Here is a 19971-nt window from a genome sequence, read left to right on the forward strand (position 1 = left end):
TGACATGTGTTAGTATAAGTGTGGTTGTGCGATAAGTAACATGTCATCCCACAGCTCGAAGCTCCTTGGAATAGTCTTTAGTCACAAGGGAACTCTCCAGGCTCGTCCCTTTTCATATCGTTGTCAGGTCCACTTGGAAGAGAATAGGCAGTACACGGACGGCGGAGAATAGGACTTTGCCATCCATTCATTAAGCGCTGACGGACGTAATTTTGTCCCTTTGTGCGTCGGAATTGGTTGAAGTAAAAAGGGAAATGGGAAGAGGGACTCGCAAACGTAGGTAAGCTTATTTCCTGTTCACTATACGAAGCGGGAAATGCGAATGGTTAAGTTACACACACACACACACACACACACACAAGGCACGTCTCACCACCACCACCGCCACCACTACCACCTGCTTCCTTACACGGCCAAACTCACTTACCTCCATTACAACAACTATTACCACCACTTACACCAACACCACCAACACCACCAACAAACTCAAGCACAGCACCACCAACACGAACACCACCACACACATATGCATACATACCCACGCATCCCTTCACCCCCCTCCCCTCCCCACCCCTCCCATCCCTTCCCTTCCCATCCTCCCTTCCTTACCTCTCATATTAGCTAATTAGGTTAAGTTACAAGGTTTAGATAGACTAATGCCCCAAGTTGTACCTGCAAGTTGGGATGAGTTTCGCTTAACCTCCTGCGACTTTGAGGGGCATCATCATACGAGGAGGAGGAGGAGGAGGAGGAGAGGAGGTGGGAGACGCAGGGAAAGAAGGGATATAGATAGGGTTGATAAGAGGAGGAGGAGGAGGGGAGGAGAAGGAGATGGAGGAGAAGGAGAGGACGTGAGAGGCGCAAGGAAGGGAGGGATGTAGATAGGATGGAGTGGTGTAGAGAGGAAGAGGAGGAGGAGGAGGAGGACGAGGACGAGGACAGGGAGAGTTTCTGAACAAGTTGTCTACGAGTATATGTAAGCTCTGCGGCATTAGATAACTACCTCGGTAAAGCTCCACTCCGCCCCTGTCTCTGTCTCCTCACGCTTGTTCCCGAGAGAGAGAGAGAGAGAGAGAGAGAGAGAGTGTATATATGTATGTATGTATATGTATGTTTAGTCCACACAGAAGTTAACCTCTATTACAATTTGCCCTTTACTCGCTACCACCACTATCACCACCACCACCACCACCACCTGCCCCTCATGGCCAACACAGTCCCCCGTCTTGAATAATTCACACGCGCTGGTCTGCCGCTCATATTCTCACGGGAGCGAGACGGGGCGGCGGGCAGGCGGCTTGGTTCGCTTCGTGCGTGTTAGTAATATCATTGCAATCAGGCGTATGCTTCCCAGGGGGTCTCGGGGCGGCGCGAGGACGTGTCATTGCTCCCTAAATATGCCTCGATGTCGTGTAGCCTCCAGGGGGGAATGTTTGGTTTAAGTCATCAGGGTCTGTTCGATTGCGCCTTCCCCCTCCCCTCACAATGGCTCTGTTGAGGGTATTACTGTTTACCTCTAATCTGTTTGCATGCTCCCTCCCTCCCCCTCTCACGATGGTACTGTCAAGGGTGTTATTGTTTACTTTTGGTTTATTTGCATCCTCCCTCCCTCACTCACACGATGGCTCTTTTGGGGGTATTCTTGTTTTCTTTGGGTCTGTTTGCGTGCTCCCTCCCTCCTCCTCTCACGATTGTTCTGTTGGAGATATTATTGTTGGTCCGTTTGCGTGCTCGCTTCCTCCTCTCACTACGGCTTAGTTGAAGGTATTATTGTTTTCCTTTTAAGTTCTCAAGATTGCACTGATGGAATTCCTCTCAAGCTGTTACATTGATTACTTCTTGCGGATTATCCTTTCTCACACACATACACAAACACTCACAGAGAGATCACTATGTATGTGCTACTATTTTTTTTCTTTGTGTGTGTGTGTGTGTGTGTTGGTGTTGGCATGTATCTTTTTCTTTCTGTCTACTTGCTTGTTTGTATAGGAATGTATGTGTGTGTGTTGGTATTGGCATGTATATTTCTGTCTGCCTGTCTACTTGCTTGTTTGTATAGGGCGAAAAGGGAGTGGGGGGGGAGGGAGGCGAAGGGGTTACAGTGTCGTTGCAGTAGAGTGCGTGCGGCAGGAGGCTACATTTGCGTCTTGAGCCGCCTGATCCCTGCGGTGGCGCCTCCAGAACCGCACTCAGCCGCACATCAAAGGGGTAATTATTAAGCCCGGCAACACCCAATATCCCCTCGCCGCAAGATGAAAGCGTGCCGGGGCGTAGCGGAGCCTGCTGTGGGGGGAGGCGGGCGACGACCATCACTCCGCCTGCCTCTCCGTCACCCCATAGCAAGCACGCTCCCCTCCATACCTTTCCTTCTTTCCCGTAAATCGCGTTCTACCTAAAGCCTCTGTTCCCTTCCCTTAGGCCGTGTTCCCCTTGAAGCCTCTCCTCCCTTCTGTAAAATAACGTCACCCCATAGCCAGCACGCTCCCTCTTGGCCTTTCCTTCTTTCCTTCTGACCGTGTTCCTCTTAAAGCCTTTTCTCCCTTCCCGTGCTCCCTTTGAAGCCTCTCCTCTCTTCTCTTAAATCGGGTTCCTTTAAAACGTCTCCTCCCTTCCCTTAAATCGCACCTGTCACACCTTGATCAAATTTACATCGATTCTTCTTTAATTTATCTCCTCCTTCCTTCACCTTTGTTTATCCTGAGGTCTATTTTGCAACACCTTTCCATGGCTCTCTCACCTACAGCCATCTACTCGGAACACCTGTCACACCTTTGATCAAATTTACATCGATTCTTCTTTAATTTATCTCCTCTGTCCTTCACCTTTGTATATCCAGAGGTCTATTTTGCAACACCTTTCCATGGCTCTCTCACCTATTGCCATCTACTCGGAACACCTGTCACACCTTTGATCAAATTTACATCGATTCTTCTTTAATTTATCTCCTCCTTCCTTCACCTTTGTTTATCCTGAGGTCTATTTTGCAACACCTTTCCATGGCTCTCTCACCTATAGTCTTCTACTGGGATTAACTTTCACACCTCTCAACATATTACTTACACCACCAAGGCTAATCCTTTCCGACCCCTGCCCCGTCAGCTTATCTCTACCTCAGGCTAATAACATCACCCGTACTGTCCCCACTCGCCTATGTTCCGTTCCGTTGTTTACACTCTCGCAACTCCACGGCCTTCACCTTTGCCGTCTTCCTTACTCCTCTTCCTTATCTCGTATCAGCTTCATTGCGATTCTTCTTTGTCCTCTTTCATTAAACTTGTACTGTAGAGCTTCCATTTTCCTCCCTTCTTCATTTTATAACTGCGACCTTGCATTTTCCTTCCTATATCTTCTTTGTGTTCCTTGTACTTTAAGCTTCCATCATTCTCTCTCCTCTTCCACCTCCTTATATCCACATTTGCTTCCTTACTTCACCTCCTCCTCCTCCTCCAACGTCTCCTCAACGTATCTTATCCTCACTCCCAAGCCTCCACTACCTCCTCCACTTCCTCCTCATCCTCTCCCATGGCCCACCTCCTCTTCCACCACTTCCTCCTCCCTTTATCTCGTCCTCACCTCCAGGCCTCCTCCTCCTCCTCCTCCTCCTCCTCCTCCTCCTCCTCCTCCTCCTCCTCCTCCTCAATATAAGCCCCTAAACCATTTTCACGGTAGGAAGAGTGAGTGTTTCTGTCCCTTTCCTTACCTCGCAACACTACCTCCTCCTCCTCTTCCTCCTCCTCCTCCTCCTCCTCCTCCTCCTCCTCCTCTTTGCCCTCTCATTTTCTTTTTCTATTTTGGGGGGTAACGCTTTATCATTTACCTTTTTCTTTACTTCAACTCTTTAACCCTCAAGATTTTTTTCTATATCTTCGTAACGTTATTTTCATTTCCCTTTTTTCTACCCTTCAACTCTTTAGCCATCAAGGTTTTTTTTTTTCATTTTTTCATAACGTTTTTTCTATTAACGTTTTTTTAGAACTTCAACCCTGTGTATCCGTTTTGGGAACTCCGACATCCACCCGAGAGGAAAAAATCTGTCTTCTCTTTTTTTTCTTTTTTTTTTTTGTATATATAAGGAAACACCATGACGATTTTTTTTATACTTTTTTTGCTCTTTTTGCCTTTTCCCTCCACCCCGAAAAACTCACCCATCTCTTTCCTTTCCGATGCGCGCGTAAAATTCACTTTCTCTCTACTCTTTTTTTTTAATATTCGTCCCCGCCAAAGTTCCGGCCTATTCATTCCTCCTCCTCCTCCTCCTTCTCCTCTAAGCGTTCTCTCCTCGCCTTAGAATTATCCCCTCCCTCCCTCCCTCTCCCCCCTTTCCTTCCCTTCTTCCACTCCCTCCCTCCTTCTCTCCCTTCCCTTCCTCCCCTTCCTTCCTTCCACTCCCTTTCCTCCCCTTCTTTATCTCCTCTTCTTCCCTTCCTCGCAATCGCCCTCGCCTAAGCTTCTTCCTCCTCTTCCTCCTTCTCTCCCCTTTCCTCCCTTCTCTCCATTCCCCTTCCTCTCCTTCTTTATCTCCACTCCTTCCCTTCCTCCCAATCGCCCTTGCCTTAGCCTCCTCCTCCTCCTCCTCCTCCTCCTCCTCCTCCTCCTCCTCTTCCTCCTCCTCCTTCTCCTCCATGATTTTAAAGTCGGCTGAAGTCTCTGGATGGATATTCAATACCTCGAAGCGTTTTTAGCGGCCGGGAACATAATTTTGGGCCAGCGGCGAAATTCATCGTTTCCGCCTTCTCTCTCTCTCTCTCTCTCTCTCTCTCTCTCTCTCTCTCTCTCTCTCTCTCTCTCTCTCTCTCTCTCTCTCTCTCTCTCTCTCTCTCTCTCTCTCTCTCTCTCTCTCTCCCCCCCCCGCCCCCCGACCCGTACCTTATCTCAGTGCTACCTCCTCCTTCTCCTCCTCCTCCTCCTCCTCCTCCTTCTCGGTTCGTCTTATCGCTCCTCTGGGTCGCAGTCAACTGTCTCGCCTCTTCGGAAAGTCGCGACGCCAGAATTCGATTTGAGTCTCGATTGAAGAAGACACGGCCTGTCACCTGTGCGTGTGTGTGTGTGTGTGTGTGTGTGTGTGTGTGTGTGTGTGTGTGTGTGTGTGTGTGTGTGTGTGTGTGTGTGTGTGTGCGTGGGCGTGTGAGATAAATACATAGATATATAGTTAAATAGAAAATGATGTTCGAAGCGATTTGCTCTAAGGTTTAACAAAGGGATAGACGGATATTGAAACTGACTGAAAGAAAGAAAACGAAGAACTGATAGATTAACTGATTAACTGATTGACTGGAAGTGAAATAAACGTAGAAAAATACAAGCTTGATTAGATAGATAGAGAGAAACAGACAGACAGACAGAGACGAGTGGGAAGAGGGGGGAGGGGGTACCGGACCGTATTCTTACACGTATCGGGATCCCAGAACGACTATTTCGCAAGGCCACAGAGAAGATTAACCGGGTGTCCATGGGCGATTTTTCCGTTCAGGTTTTTTTTTTTACAGCAAAGGAGTCAGTTCAAGGGCATAAAAAAATGGAAACAATAATGAAAAAAAGCCCGCTACTTAAAAGGGTGCAGCAGAAGTCGTGTAAAGCAGAAACCAGGAAAACAAAACAGACCACGACGATCCCAACAACTTCTACGAGAGGCTTTTCCGTAGTCTTAAATGTATCGGGCCTCCACTACGACTATTCCCAAGGTCACAGAGATGATTAACCTGGTGTTCATTGGCGATTCTTCCATTCAGGGTGCAGAAAAAGTCGTGTAAAGCTATAACCAGGAATACAAAACAGGCCATGAAGATCCCAACAACTACGAGAGGCTTTTCCATATTCTTAAAACGTATTTCCCAACGAGACACAGAAGATTAACCGGGTGTTCAAGGACGATTTTCCCGTTGAAGGTGCAGAATTCGTGTAAAGCTATAACCAGGAACAAAAAACAGGCCATATAAAACCCCAGCAACTTCTCCAACGCGAGTCTTTTCAAACAGTCATCACGAGGGTGGGCTAGGGTGGGTGGGCTAGAGGGGAGGCTTTCGCACAATAGGTCAACAATCGTACAAATATTTTCTTCGCCTCGCCACGTCGCTGTCAGGTCGTGAGTGTTCATTTGATCGATTCCTAAAGATGTGTTCGTGTTCCTCTCCACCACCTCGCCTTCCCTCGCCACGCCACGCCACCCAAGAGTTTTTTTTTTTTTTTCTTTTTCCGCAGCAAGTTGAGCGGAAAATTTTTTCACACACACACACACACACACACGCACACAAAGTTCCGCTCCAGTTATTTTTTTCGTTTTTTTTTTTTGTTGTTGTTGTTGTAATGTTGAGCGTCCAGGGGCTTAGCTTAGCTTGGAGGCGCCGACCGCTTTTTTTATATTATTATTTTTATATTGGCTCCGCGCTAATGAAAAAAGTTAATTGTAATCTCATTGGTTTTTTTTTAATGTTCAAACAATGTGGGGATAGTTGTTGTTGTTGTTGTTGTTGTTGTTGTTGTTGCTGTTGTTGTTGCTTCCGTAATTGCTAATCAGGAGAATATAGACGTTTGTTTTCTTTATATATTTATTGGATTATATATATTATGTGTGTCTAGTTGATGTCAAATGCAGAGGTCTGTTTTCGATGTCTGCCTGTCTGTCTGTCTCTCTCTCTCTCTCTCTCTCTCTCTCTCTCTCTCTCTCTCTCTCTCTCTCTCTCTCTCTCTCTCTCTCTCTCTCTCTCTCTCTCTCTCTCTCTCTCTCTCTCTCTCTCTCTCTCTCGAAAATACCCAATATCTACATAATTATCAACGTCATTTTCCTAATGATTGTTACGAAATACGATTGGAATAACGGAGAGAGAGAGAGAGAGAGAGAGAGAGAACTGCGTATTACTCATCATATGCTTTCGAAATAATGATAACATTCGCCTGTGTTCGGAAATGCAATGACTACTATACGCCTTTCACGTGATTAGTTTAATTTTTTCCCTTGAATCAAAACGTTCTTCACAATCGTTCAGTAACTGTATAAGAGTGACTACGTATAAAGTTTTCTTTTCTATCAACGTTCCAAATTCGTGACACATTAAACAAAAAAAGAGAAAAAAAACGGATAACTTGTCATTTCCGTTTTTTTTTTCCAATAAATCTCAAACTGTTATTATGTCTTATCTCTTCCGGCTGAGCAGTGAAATATTTTTGACGGATGAAATGCGTCGTCCGCCCGTCCGTATGTCCGTCCGTCCGTCCGTCCGCTGCTGCTCCTCATTCAGCAGCGACGCGCGGCAGCTCCACGTTTTTTTCATTCATTTTTCAGGCATTCAGATATTATTCAGATGCTGAACAGAAATAGTGAAGGACTCGTGTGTTTATGTTTCGTCAAATATATTTCAGGGGAGAGAGAGAGAGAGAGAGAGAGATGGGGAGAAAGATGAGGAGAGAGAGATAGGGAGGGAGAGAGAAATTTCAGAGACTGATAGATAGATAGATAGATAGATAGATGGATAGATAGAAGCGCCCCCAAAATATACAGAAGGGCAGACCGACCGACGAATAGACACAATATGCAAATAAGGTCTCGGATAAATAAACTAACAGACAGATACTGAAGAGACACTCGCCCGGAAGCCTTTACAATAAACAGACAGACAAATGCAGAGAAACAGACAAAGACAGACAGACACGGGGAAGGGTTAGGAAGACAGAACGTGAGAAAGCAATATAGGAAATTGAAACGGAGCCATGTGGGTGGAGAGAGAGAGAGAGAGAGAGAGAGTTCTGGTTAGTCACAAAGTCTAGCTGGTGTCCAACATACCACATCTCCTCCTCCTCTTCCTCCTCCTCCTCCTCCTCCTACTCCTCCTCCTCCTCCTCCTCCTCCTCCTCTTCCTTGTTGCAGTCGTCGTCTTCGAAAATAAACAAAACACACAGTCGGTAATTTCGCTAATCTGTTTAAAGGAAGAAAAGAAGCTTCAGCGTTGATTGAAAACGGAAAAACAAAACCCAACCAATATCTCTCTCTCTCTCTCTCTCTCTCTCTCTCTCTCTCTCTCTCTCTCTCTCTCTCTCTCTCTCTCTCTCTCTCTCTCTCTCTCTCTCTCTCTCTCTCTCTCTCTCTCTCTCTCTCTCTCTCTCTCTCTCTCTCTCTCTCTCTCTCTCTCTCTCTCTCTCTCTCTCTCTCTCTCTCTCTCTCTCTCTCTCTCTCTCTCTCTCTCTCTCGCTGTCTCTTCCCCCTTTAGTCATGTCCCCTTCCTCATACTTCACTCCAATTTCCTCTCCACTTCTACCCCCTCTTCGTCCTCCTCCTCTTCCTCTTCTTCCTCTTCTTCCTCTTACTCCTCTTCCAGGGTTTCAATCATTCTCGTCATACTCCACTTCGTCCTCGTGCTTCTGATCCTCCTCCTCTTCCTCTTCCTCCTCTTCCTCTTCCTCTTCCTTCATTCCTTTGTATCCATTCCTCACTATATGCTTCGTCCATTTCTCTCACTTTCTATAATTCTCCTTTTCCTCCTCTTTTTTTTCCTCCTTCACTATCACTGACCTATCCATCCTGTTCCTTCCTTCACCCTCTTTCTCCCTCCCCTTTCCTTCCCTATCTCTTTAATCTCCTTATCAGCTCTTCTTCCTCCTTCCTTCCCTGCTACTTCTCCTCCTCCTTGTTCATCCCCTCTCTTAACGTCAGATCTCCTTCCCTCCTCTCTCAAGACACATATTACACCGTCTTGCATATGCCTCTCACACCCTTCTTCCTTGCATAGTTGCCTCACATTGTTTCGCCCCTTCTCTCTTCTCCCTTTCCCTGTTCCCTTCTTCGTAAACAATATCTTCCCTTCTTTGCCTTCATATCTTCCTTTCGTTGTCGGTTTTTCTTTCCTCTATTCCTTCATTCGTGTTATTTCCCTTATTGCCTGGCTTCCCTTTCCCCTCCTTTTACTTCCCTCACTCATTCTTCACCTGTCCCGTTCCTTACCTTTCCTAATCGAATACCTTTATCCCTACGCTCTACCTCCCTCATTCCTCAAGCTTTGCCACCTTCCCTCTTGCCTTACTTTGCCTTGCTTTGCCTTACCTTACCTTACTTTACCTTATCTTACCTAAGCGCACCTTACCTTAACTTACCCTACCTTACCTTAACTTACCCTACCTTACCTTATCTTAACTTACCCTACCTTACCTTACCTTGCCTTAACTTACCTTATGCTACCTAAGCGTAACTTACCTTACCTTAACTTAACTTACCCTACCTTACCTTACCTTACCTCACCTTGCCTTACCTTACCTCACTTTGCCTTGCCTTACCTTACCTTACTTTACCTTATCCTACCTAACCGTACCTTACCTTAACTTACCTTACCTTACCCTTAACTTACCCTACCTTACCTTACCTTATCTTACCTAACCGTTCCTTAACTTAACTTACCCTACCTTACCTTACCTTGCCCTACCTTAATTTACCTTACCTTACCTTACTTTACCCTCTCTCTCACCCCTACCTTCCTTTCCCTCCACCACTCCTCACCTTTACCTTACTAACCCTCCTTAACACCCCCTTACCTTATATCAATACCTCCCCTCCCCTTACCTTCCCTCTACCTCCCCATCCTCAACCCCTACCTCTATGCTCCCATCACCCCTACCTTCCCTAATCCCCCCAACCTTCCCCCTACTCCCCGTCCCATCCCTACTTTACCTCTACCCACCCCATCACCCCTTCCTTCCCTCACCCCCCCCTACCTTCCCCCTACCTTCCCTCGTGTTGCTTGCAGGTGGAGAATCTAGACCAAATGGGCGAGTCTCAAGCTTTATGGTGACACTGATGGCCCCGCGCCCCCTCCCTGTGCGTGTGTGTGTGTGTGTGTGTGTGTGTGTGTGTGTGTGTGTGTGTGTGTGTGTGTGGACAGGTTAAAGTATCCTTCCTTCCTTCTATGTGTGTCCATCCGTCCCTCTCTCCCTTTCTCCCTTTTTGCCTCCCTTTCTCTTTCCCTTTCCTTCTTTCGTTTGACCACCACTACCACCACCGCCACCACCACCACCACCCTCCCTTTCCTCCACTTCTCAACTTCCCTCCCTACCTCTCCGTCTCTTCCCTCCCTCTCCTTTCTTCCCTTCCTCACTCTTCTTTTCCTCTTCTCCCATCCCTCTCTCATTCTTCCCTTCCTTCTCTTCCCTTCCCCCCTCACTTACTCCTCCGGCCCTCACGCTTCCCTTCCTCTTTCCCCTTCCCTCCCCTACTCCTCACTCCCTCCCTCTCTACCCTTCCCTTCCCCTCTCTCTTCTCTCACTCGTACAACCTTTGCTCAATACCTCTTCCTCCCTCTCAACTTCACTCCTTCTCTCCCTGCTCTCTCTCCCACACACACACAGACATACACGCACTCGGTCCCTGTAGTTATTATTACTTATGTCTATTTTTATGTACTTCGCTGCCGTTTGTCGCGTAGGTTTTTTTCACCGTGTACGCGAAAGTTTTGTGTTGCGAGAGTCGACGCCGCCGCTCTTCTGTACTCTATTCCTGTTTCCTTTCCTTTACTGCCGCTGCCGCTGCCTCGATCCCCGTAGCCATGCATTTTGAAAGCTGTTGTCGGCGCGGGCTGGACGACGCCATACAGATGCAACCCAGCGCTGACCTGAATGTTTATGTATGTCCCCCCCCCATTTTTTTTTTTTTTTTTTTTTTAGTGTTCGTTTTGTTACTTTTTGTTTTATCACGTGCTAGTCGTCAGTATCGTCATGTCCTAGTGCGGTACATCGTCTCGCGTTTTCTGCTTCGCCTGACACTCGGATGGTCTCTCTTTTTTGTGTGTTATTTTGTCTTTTGTTACTTTTTTTGTTTTATTACATCGCCACAGTCATCGTTGCGCCGTACTCACTGCCCCGTATCTGTTTGCTACTTCGTTTGATACTTGGAAGGTTTCTCTTTATGTGTGTGTGTGTGTGTGTGTGTGTGTGTGTGTGTGTGTGTGTGTGTGTGTGTGTGTGTGTGTGTGTTTTCTGTCTTTTGTTTTGCTTTTTATCCTGAGGTACTTTGATTCATTTCCCGTCCATCCATTACTGACAACAAACTTTTAAAGATATATGGAACGTGTACAGAAACGAGTAGCTTTTAAATGAATGAGGAAGAGTTGAGGATTGATGTTGAATGTTCCTTTGTCTTTTTTTATTAGTCTTTTATTGATACTGCACATGACACGAACGATATATTTTTTTCTTGTTTAGTTTATTTCCGTGCCCTTCAGCCCTTCACTGGAAATGGATATTCGTTCCAGCGAAGACTAACTTTTATATTTTTTATAGTTATGGAGGCGAAGCAGCTCAAGGGCGAAACAATAAAAAAATATAGAAAAACTTGGAGGACAAGTCAAATAGGTACAGCTGTGTAGGTGGTGAAGGATGCCAAGGACTCTTTTTCACTACAGATGGCATAGGACTTTTATTTTCTCTCTCTCTCTCTCTCTCTCTCTCTCTCTCTCTCTCTCTCTCTCTCTCTCTCTCTCTCTCTCTCTCTCTCTCTCTCTCTCTCTCTCTCTCTCTCTCTCTCTCTCTCTCTCTCTCTCTCTCTCTCTCTCTCTCTCTCTCTCTCTCTCTCTCTCTCTCTCTCTCTCACTCTCTCTCTCTCTCTCTCTCTCTCTCTCTCTCTCTCTCTCTCTCTCTCTCTCTCTCTCTCTCTCTCGCTTTCGCTCTCTGTCTCTCTCTACTGCCATGCCTCGGATATTTGTTTTCCTTTTCATTGTTGCCAAAAACGTGAGGAACAAAAGAGAGGATGAAGGACGTCAAGTGTTGCTCCTTCCTCTCTTGTCCGGGATTTACGGTCATGTCAGGCGAGGAATTTTGATGGAAGAGTGGAGGTGCGATGTTGTGTGTGTGTTGATGGTGTTCGCGGGTGGTGGTGGTGGTGGTGGTGGTGAGTGTGTGTTTGTACCCTTGTTGGTAATAATGGTTACGCTGTTTATTTTGTTGATTGTTTAAAGCAAGACATCATGGAACTCTGTAATTGTTTGCGTTTTGTTTTCTTTGGGCTGTTAATGACTGTTACTACTTCATCATTATCATCATCATCATCATCATTATCATTGCAATTATCATTCTTTTTATCAAGAAGCGTCACCAACACTATCAACACTACCGCCATTATCTTCGTCGTCCTCCTCCTCATCATTATCATTATCAATCATTATTTTTTCTCATTCCCTCTTTCCTTCAGTTCTCCCCTCCATCACTTCTCACCCCTGTCTTTTCTTCTCCCTTATTCCCTCCCACTCTCTTCGCTCTCCCATCATTCCCTCCCTCCTTCTCACTCCTACCCTCAGTCACTATCATTAAATTTATCATTCCCCATCATCATTATCATCATCGCCATTACCACTATCACTAAGGTCATCATCATCACCATCATCATTCACACCCTCATCCTTAACCTCGGCAGTCCTTAACTCATACATAAAACAACAAAACCAGACAAAGCTATGCAAAAAACGTCCTTCAATGCAACAACGCGAGGGCAGGCAGCCGGGCGGGGAAGCGTGGCCTAATATCAGCCAGCTCAGTCCAGTCCAACACTCGGCCGCACAGCTGATGCCACGGACGTAGCTGTAGATGGCTGGTCATGGGCTCGGGCGCCACTAACACTCGGCACTTATCTAACACTCGGTAATATCTGACCGTGTCCATTCCCAACGATTGCCGTACTGCTGAACCTCTCTTAAAACGGGAGAAAAGAAGAAAAGGAATATGTAGTTGTTGAAAATGTATGTTTCTTGCCCTTTAACAAATCTAAAAAAACAAAACGGGCACATCATATTAACTACCTATGAGATATTCCTATTTATGCTTCTTGTTGATTGTTACTTTCCTTTGAACAAATTTAGGAAGCCAAACCGGGCGCATCATTTTAGCTACCTATGATATATTCCTTTTTTATGTTCCTCGTTGATAGTTACTTGCCTTTGAACATAATTATTTAGAGTTTTAGACAGTCAAAGTAGAGCACATCACATCAGCTGCCTATGAGATATTCCTTTTTATGCCCCCTGTTGATTCTTATTTTTTTTTTATTTTATTCTTTTACGTGTACGCCTGTAACACCGGTAAGCTCTCTTGAGGGGCCTGGATGGAAGTCAGCCCTATCCCGTCATGGCGCAGACAAGGGTTTATAGTGGCGCCATCTTCTCTTTGAACAAATCGAAGAAGCCAAGGGGGAGCATATCACATCAGCTAAGTAAGGTTAAACTGAGCTAAAATTGGGAGCATAACTATAGCTGCATGTGGCGGCGGTGCTCATCTCCCTTACATTGATCCCAGCTACCTATGACATACTTTTTCTTTCGTTCCACCCATTAAAGTCGAGCTGGAAATGTGACTCCGGGGAAAACAAGAACAAAGATAAGAGCCTTGTTTGTGGAGCAGAAGAGGCCACCACCAGCTCTCGCTTTGACAGGAAGACCTCGACGCCAAAAGACCAAGAGAGGTGGAAAGATTGTGTTCAGGGTTCGAGGTTCTTGGTTTACGAACTTGAATGGAGAGTTAATGGACTTGATGCCGGCTTTGTGGACCGACTATTTCTTTATATCATCTCATTAATATCTCATCGTACCCTGCCATCTTTGCTCATTTAGTGTAGAATAGCATGATGATTTTCTTTTCTCTCTCATTACAGGTTCGTGGCAAGTGGCTGTGGAGTGCCTGCCTGTGTGGGCGTCTGTTGGGGCGTGTGTTGGTGGATCTGAGACGTCATTCCAAGTCCTTCAAGCCGAGCAAGCAGCAAGAGGTAGCACCAACAAGCTTTGACCGTGAGTAAACATTCCCACGCACGTATTTGTAATCACGGCCCGGGAAATATAAATGTGAGAGACCCTGACCCAGATCTCTCTCTTAATCGCGGGCTTTATATATCAGTGTAGAGTATGCCATGAGGGAAGGGCCATGAGAGAGGAGGGGACACCCATACACACACACACACACACATACAGATACACAGACAGACACACACACACGGGTTGAAGGGTAGTGGACAAAGCCTTCCCTGTACCTCCTCCCCATGTCCACAAATCCCCTGTCTCCCCTCCATCCTCTCCTCCCTCATTCCCTTGCCTCCTGTACCCCTTAACCTTTTGCCTTCTATCCCCCTCGCTCCTCCCCTCCCCCCATCTCCCCCCTCCCTCGCCCCCCTTCGTGTCTAGTGTCATGGCCGGACTTGGCGTCATTTGGCCCCGTGCCGACTTTTCTTTATTGGGCTGCAATTTTCGTCGTTGCCGCCGCCATCGTTGTCATAATGATCATCACCATCATTATCACCACCGCCATTAGCACCCATCGACCCTGACTGCCCCTCCACCCTCCTGCTCCTCTTCTACAGCCTCCCTTCCTCCTCCTCTGAGCGGGAATGACAACTCTCCTTCTGTCACTGTTATCACCACATTGACGTCCATTATCAACACCGAAGCTCACCACCACCATCACAACTATCACCACCACTGCCTCCACCACCTCCACTGCCACCGCTACTACTGCCATCATCATCCACTTGTCCCTTCCCCTCTTCAACCTGTCACCTTTCTCCTCTTCCTCTTCCTTTTCCTCCCGTTTCTGATCTCTCTCCCTCCTCCTCCTCCTCCTCCTCTTACTTTTTCTTCGTTTCTTCTCATTCTGGTAATCATCTCCTCCACCTCCTCCTCATTCTTCTCCCTTTCTTGCTTGTCCTCTTCCTCCTTTTCATTCATCTCTTGCTCCTCACATCTCTTCCTCCTCCTCCTCCTCTTTTTAGTCCTGTTCCTGATCCTCTTCTTCTTCCTCTTCCGTTTCCTCTTCTCCTTTTTCTTCTTCTTAATTCTCCTCCTACTCCTGTTACTCCACTCCTACACTTTATTCTGCATCTACTCCTGCTTGCTTCTCTACCTCTACCTCCTCCTCCTCCTCCTCCTCCTCCTCTTCCCCCCCACCTACCACGTCCAACCTTTGACAAGCGGTGAATCATCATCGTCACATCCAGAGCGACACAAACAGTTCCAGCGCATGACAATTTCATAACATTTATCAGCCGGGCTCATAAAGAGAAAAGGACTGTCCAATTATCCGACTTCCCTTACTTGCTGCGTCCGAGTGTGTGTGTGTGTGTGTATGTGTGTGTGTGTGTGTGTGTGTGTGTGTGTGTGTGTGTGTGTGTGTGTGTGTGTGTGTGTGTGTGTGTGTGTGTGTGTTAATGTAAATATATTCTGCACCTCTTACCTATTATTGTGTGTGTGTGTGTGTGTGTGTGTGTGTGTGTGTGTGTGGAGTTGCAGAGTTGTGTTTACCTTGCTCTGACATGCACGAATACGGCTTTCTCTTGTGTTCTCCTTTCTTCCGTCCGACTCACAATGGATTACTGTCCACTCGGTCCTTCCTTCAACTTATATTTTGTGTGGGTGAACGCGGCCAACGGAGCAAAGACGGAACACTCCAAATTGCCTCGCCTTGTACCGGGAGTCGAACCTTGTGTGTGTGGACTCTTAGGTTATACAGCCAACCATTCCGCCAGGTGTGTGGGAGGTGGATGGGGGTGGAGGAAGCGAGGGGATGTGTGTGTGTGTGTGTTTATATTGTTTTTTTGTTTGTGTGTGTATTTGTGTGAGCAAAGGCGACTGCATTAAACTTCTGCACGCATTTGCATTTATGTGTCCCTTGTGTGTGTGTGTGTGTGTGTGTGTGTGTGTGTGTGTGTGTGTGTGTGTGTGTGTGTGCTCCTCTACAAAATGCATGATGAAGAGATGGAGGACGTGGACAAGATGAATGGGAAAAGAAAACGCAAAAGAAGAAAACGAGGAGAGGAGGAGGAGGAGGAGGAGGAGGAGGAGAAGGAGGAGGAGGATAAGGTGTAAATATGAGGGGAAAAGGTCGGTTGAAGGTGAGAGGAAAAAATAAAAAGATAGAATGATCCTGAAGAAGTAAAAAGATACAAAGAAAATAAAGTCATGAAGTAAGAAAAAGTTTACGAAAAAGGAGGTGATGATGATGATGATGATGATGATGCTGATTTTAAGTAATTAGAATCCTGATAAAAAAAGAATGATCATAATATACCGAGAAGAAAAAACTCGAGTCAAAAGAAGAAAATAAAAAAAAGATAAAAAATAATGATGCCCAAAATCGCATACAAAAAAAGAAAGAGAATAGCCGATGAAGAACATAAAAAAGGAAAAGAAACCGAATACGTAATAACAAGAACGACAAGATAGACACTTAGTAAAATAAAGAAAGGTAAAAAAAGATTAAAAAAATAATGGTGCCTTAAATAGCATACCAAGGAGAGAGAATATACGATGAAGAACGTAACAATAAAGAAAGAGGGAACTGGATACTGAATAACAAGAACGATAAGATAGATACTTAATAAAAAAAAGGAGCTTAAAAAAGAGAAAAAAAATAGTGGTGCCTAAAATAGCATATCAAGGAGAGAAAATGGACACTGAAGAACGTAAAAATAAAGAAAAAGGGAACTGAATACTGAATAACAAGAACGACAAGAGAGGAACATCAGAAGAACGAGCAGTGCAGATAATAGGAATGTCAAACGGAATAAGCAGAAGGAAAATGAAAAGAGAAGGAAAAGTGAAAACCAGGCCAGCGTGTCAATAGAGGCATAGGAAAAATATAAGAAAAGAGAAAACTGGGAACACGAGGAGAGGAGGAGGTCGAGGAGGACGAGGAGGAGGAGGAGGAGGAGAGCAGTAGGACGAGGACAAAATGGAGGTGGAGGAGGTGGAACAGCTGCAGGGGGTCGAAGTGCGGGTAGCAATGGCCACTACAAGCCAGTCACCCACTCACCCTGTCAGTCAGCCACCTAGCCAGTCAGTCAGTTAACCAGGCAACTAATAAATCATCCATCCATTCCGTCAGTCAGTCAGTCAACCAGTCAGTCTGTCACTCATCCAGTCAGCCAACAATCCAGTCAGTTACCTAGTCAATCAGTCAGTCAGCCATTCAGTCAGTCACTCAGTCAACCAGTCAGACGGTCAAACAGCCAGTCATTTCGCCAGTCAATGTGTCCTTTCGGCCTTCAAGCAGACCCATCTAAGTGGCCAAAGAACACACACACACACACACACACACACACACACACACACACACACACACACACACGCACAAACACACATTGGCGGACGATAGTACAGAGTGGCAATGAGAGTGGCAGGAGTTGATAGCAGTGGTGGTCATGGTGTGAAGGAGGAGGAGGAGGAGGAGCAGGAGGAGGAGGAGGAGGAGGGTAGCGGTCAAGGGTACAAGGGACGATTGCGATAATAGTAATGTTTGCTTTGATGGTGAGGGTGAGTGGTGGTGGTGGTGGCGGTGGTGGTGGTGGTGGTGGTGATGGTCTGTTTGTGGTGGTGAATATGCGACTTGTAGGAAGGGTGAGGAGGAAGAGAAGGAGGAGGAGGAGGAGGAGGAGGAGGAAGACGAGGAGGAGGAGGTCATTGTGTTGATGATGAGTTTGGTGTTTGAAAACGGAAAAAATAGTATAAGAAATGAGAGCTTGAGATGATGATGATGATGATGATGATGATAATGATAATAGAAAGGATGAAGACAGACAAGTAAAGGGAGGTTCAAGTAGATGAGTTGGCAAAGTGAAAAAAATAACTTCTGGAAGGAGGTCGAAATCGAGGTCGAGGTCATGGTGGTTGTGGTTGTGGAAATGGTGGAGGCCCGTCATTACGGTGGAGAAAAGGAAGAAGCAAGGTGGAGTGAGAGGGGGGAGGGGAGGGGGGAGCATTAAGACAGGTGGCAGAAACGCATCATGTCTAGTCTATGGTCAGAATGAGGTGGCATGCATGAGGAGGAGGTGAAGGAGGAAGAGGAGGAGGAGGAGGAGGTGAAGGTGGTAATGGTAATGTGAGCTTCCGAGGCCGTGCTGGAAGATGTGGGAGGCAAGTTGTGGCATAAGCCGTGATGGGGATGATGAAGGAGGAGAAGGAAGAGGAGGAGGAGGAGGAGGAGGGGGTGATAGGGCTGGAAACTTGACGGTGAAGGTGGATGCAGAAGAAGGAGAAGGACGAGGACGAGGACGAAGGGGAGAAGAAGGCGTAGAGGATAGTTTAGGCGCCTTCAAAATAGAGATGGATGGTAGCTGAAGAGGGAGAAGGGGACGACGAAGAAGAAAACTGTGGAAAGAGGAAAAGGAAGAACACGAAGACGAAGAGAAAAAGCAAAAAGATAGAGATGGATGGTGAGAGAAGAGGAGGAGGAGGACGAAGATGAAAAACACGAGAAAGATGAGAAGAAAGAAGAGGAAACTGGCGAACACGAATACAAGGGAAAGAGAAGGAGGGGGAGGAGGAGGAGGCGCAAAGAGATAGTGATAAAGAGGACGAGGAGGAGTATGACAACAAGAAGCAGCAAACAGGAAAACAGAAAACAACACGATGATAAAAATAAAGACCCTGAAAAACACACTAGACAACAAGATACACAAGGAGGCGGATGATGAGGACGAGGATGAGGATGAGTATCAGTAAGAGAAAAAGGAGGAGGTGGATTCAGGAGACGCAGAACCACCACCACCACCACTACCACCACCACCACCGCCACCACCACAGCCCAGCGAGTCAATACGGCACAGACACAGCCTCGGTCAGCTCTCCACATGCGCGGCGGCCACCCATAACACGCCGGCCAGGGGGATAATGTGTTGTATCTCCCTTAATGGGGCTCCTGAGTGTCCCATCTATCCGTCCGGGGAGAGAGAGCCGCCTCCCTCCCTCCCCCTCGGCTCGGCGGCGGCGGCGAAGAAGGTGGTGGTGGTGGTGGTGGGGATAGTTGTGGTGGTGAGATGGTGGTGATGATGGTGGTAAGGTGGCGGTGTTGTTGTTGTTGGTGGTGGGGGGGATAGTTGTGATGGTGAGATGGTGGTGGTGGTGGTTTCGATAGGTAATGGTTATGATGGTGATGGTGGTGATGGTGGTTGTGTGGTTGTTTTGGTACTGGTGATGGTGGTTGCTTTAAGGGCTTGGTTATATTCCCTTATCTTTTACCTCTTCCTCTTCCTTCCTCATTTTCCCTCTCTCTATACCTTTTCCTCCTCCTTATTACCTGTTTCTCCCTCTTAACCCTTTTTTTCCAGCTTTCTCTCCTTCTTTATCTCTGTTTCTCTCTTTCCCTTCTATCTCCTCTTCCTCTTCTTTCTCCTCTTCCTTCTCTCCATCTCTTTCACTGCATATCTCCCATTTCTCCCCTCTTACCCCTTCTCTTTTTTTAACTCAACCTCCCTCTTTTTCTCTCTTTCTATATTTTTATCTATCTATCTTGCTCATCCATATCTCTCACCACCATCCCTCTCAACCCTCTCCATCCACCTATTTTTTCCCTCTCTCCCTCTCTCCCACGTTTCCCAGTACCTTCTCCCTCCTTCTCTCCTGCCCCCTCCCCCCTTCCCACATCCTTCCTCTTATCTCATCTCCCTGAAGGGCTAGGGTCTCCACCTCCTCTCCTCTCCCCCTCATTGTCTGCCTGTTTTCCTCTTCCATACCTCTCAGCATCCCCCTTCATCTCCCTCCCTCTCTCTCTCTCACTTGCATCCTGGTTCCCTCCTCTTACCTTCACCCCCTCCCCTCCCTCCACTCACACTCTTTAGGGGAAGAGTTAGAAGCCCATGGGAAGGAGAGAGGGGGAAGGGAGAGATGGAGGAAGAGAGAGAGAGAGAGGGAGGAAGATAAAGGGCTATGTTGGAGAGAGCATAGCAAGAGAGAGAGAGAGAGAGAGAGAGAGAGAGAGAACGTGTATGTGTGTGTGTGTGTGTGTGTGTGTGTGTCTCTGGTAAATGAGCAATGCAATTTAATCGATGGCAGGGAATGTATGAGTCTGGGCGCATCATTGCAGGGAGTGGATCGGGTAGCGTCGGTAGCGTGGCCGGGGCGGTAAATAAGCGTGAAGGCCGATCCCCGAGGCCGTCCGGGCGAGGCGTGACATTGAAAAGTGAACTAATTAATTGGAACACCCCGAAAAAGGGCGGCCGGCGGGGAAATGTGGAGCAAGAAACAG

The 19971-nt window shown here is 46.8% G+C and overlaps 1 long non-coding RNA gene across 1 annotated transcript in view; it reads left to right on the plus strand.

Annotated features, from left to right (window-relative positions):
• The first annotated feature begins 13042 nt into the window (after positions 1–13042).
• LOC126998694 (uncharacterized) overlaps positions 13043–19971 on the plus strand; it is a 112882-nt gene continuing 105953 nt past the window's right edge. Inside the window, exon 1 of the long non-coding RNA XR_007752971.1 lies at positions 13043–13748. This is a non-coding gene — a long non-coding RNA (uncharacterized LOC126998694). The remainder of the gene's footprint in view (positions 13749–19971) is intronic.

The sequence above is a fragment of the Eriocheir sinensis genome, chromosome 14, assembly GCF_024679095.1.
Source record: "Eriocheir sinensis breed Jianghai 21 chromosome 14, ASM2467909v1, whole genome shotgun sequence".
NCBI classification, from domain to species: domain Eukaryota; kingdom Metazoa; phylum Arthropoda; class Malacostraca; order Decapoda; family Varunidae; genus Eriocheir; species Eriocheir sinensis.